General features: G+C 48.2%; 1 pseudogene; it reads right to left on the bottom strand.

Annotated features, from left to right (window-relative positions):
• Nucleotides 1-367: 367 nt before the first annotated feature.
• LOC142441267 (tubulin alpha-1B chain-like) lies at nt 368-1,744 on the bottom strand (annotated as a pseudogene).
• Nucleotides 1,745-2,061: the final 317 nt, after the last annotated feature.

The following is a 2,061-nucleotide window of genomic DNA, read 5'->3' as shown; positions in this document are numbered from 1 at the left end:
AGTGACTGTGTATTCCTTCCATCTTCTTTTGATTCTTCTGCATTATTCAATATTTTGCATTCATAATGTTTCCAAAAGAAGATGGAAACTGGGATGTATTTTTCAACTCTTTAAACGTGAGATGTATTAAGCATAATCTTTATTTTGGTTTTATAACTCTAAGTCTTTGAACAATTCAGTATAATACTTTATTTTTTTATCCAGCTATTGTTTGAAATTTTCTTTTTTTTTCTTTTAGAATACTTTTAATTTTGAGACATGATGGAAAAAATAATAGATACACATGGAAAATTAAGACATGATCAGAGATGATAGTGAAGACACTCTAGCCTGAAAGATTTGTCTATCAGTTAACAAGCTGGAGTATTGACATACTGCAGGTTCAAAAGGAATCAGTACTCCTCTCCTTCCTCCTCACCCTCTCCTTCAACAGAATCCACCCCCACCTCCTCATTGTCCTTCTCCAGGGCAGCCATGTCCTCCCGGGCCTCAGAGCACTCTCCTTCCTCCATCCCCTCACCCACGTACCAGTGGACAAAGGCACGCTTGGCATACATCAGGTCAAACTTGTGGTCCAGGTAAGCCTAGGCCTCAGCAATGGCTGTGGTGTTGCTCAGCATGCACACAGCTTGCTGCACCTTGGCCAGGTCTCCACCAGGGACCACAGTGGGAGGCTGGTAATTAATGCCAACCTTGAAGCCAGTGGGACACCAATCCACAAACTGTATGCTGCGCTTGGTCTTGATGGTGGCAATGGCAGCATTGACATCTTTGGGAACCACGTCACCATGGTACAACAGGCAGCAGGCCATGTATTTACCATGGCGGGGGTCACATTTCACCATCTGGTTAGCTGGCTCAAAGCAAGCATTGGTGATCTCTGCTACAGAAAGCTGTTCATGGTAAGCTTTCTCAGCAGAGATGACAAGGGCATATGTGGCCAGAGGGAAGTGGATGCGAGGGTAGGGCACTAGGTTGGTCTGGAATTCTGTCAGATCTGCATTCAGGGCACCATCAAATCTGAGGGAAGCAGTGATGGAGGACACGATCTGGTTAAACAGGTGGTTAAGGTTGGTATAGGTTGTGCGCTCGATATCGAGGTTCCTGCGACAGATGTCGTAGATGGCCTCATTGTCTACCATGAAGGCACAGTCTGAGTGCTCCAGGGTGGTGTGGCTGGTGAGGATGCAGTTGTGGGGCTCAACTACAGCTGTGGACACCTGGGGGGGGGGCGGGGTAGATGGAGAACTCCAGCTTGAACTTTTTGCCATAATCAACTGAGAGGCGTTCCATCAGCAGGGATGTGAACCCGGAACCGGTGCCCCCACCGAAGCTGTGGAAAACCAAGAAGCCCTGGAGACCTGTGCACTCGTCAGCCAGCTTGCGGATTCTGTCCAGGACCAGGTCGATGATCTCCTTGCCGATGGTGTAGTGCCCACGGGCATAGTCGTTGTCAGCATCCTCCTTGCCTGTGATGAGCTGCTCAGAGTGTAAGAGCTGGCGGTAGGTGCCAGTGCGAACTTCCTCAATGACTGTGGGTTCCAGGTCTACAAACACTGCCCTGGGTGCATGCTTGCCAGCGCCTGTCTCACTGAAGGAGGTGTTGAAGGAGTCATCCCCTCCCCCAATGGTCTTGTCACTGGGCATCAGGTTGGATGCCGTGTTCCAGACAGTAGAGCTCCCAGCAGGCATTGCTGATCTGGACACCAGCCTGGCCAACGTGGATGGAGATGCACTCACGCATGCTGGCGACGTGTCAGGAGACGAAGGGGAATGCGACTGGTGCGGGCTGTGGGCTCCGGTCACCGTCCCCGACAAGCTAAGAGTCGAGGTAAGTAATGCACTGTGTTTGAAATTTTCTATTCAGCTATTTCGCTTCATTATTTCTACCACTTTGATTTAATTACTGTACATTTAAGAGAAAGTTTCAGAGCCTCATCTGACATCCGCTTCGATTTCTCTTTATTGTTGTGCTTTTTTAATAATGGCATTTTGTTTCCTTCAAGTGTGATGTTCTTGATGTAGTCCCACACTCATTAGGGTTTTCCTGTCATTAGTGTT

The sequence above is a fragment of the Tenrec ecaudatus genome, chromosome 2, assembly GCF_050624435.1.
Source record: "Tenrec ecaudatus isolate mTenEca1 chromosome 2, mTenEca1.hap1, whole genome shotgun sequence".
Lineage (NCBI taxonomy): Eukaryota > Metazoa > Chordata > Mammalia > Afrosoricida > Tenrecidae > Tenrec > Tenrec ecaudatus.
The sequence above is the reverse complement of the archived record's forward strand: the minus strand, read 5'-3'. Positions and strand labels throughout refer to the sequence as shown.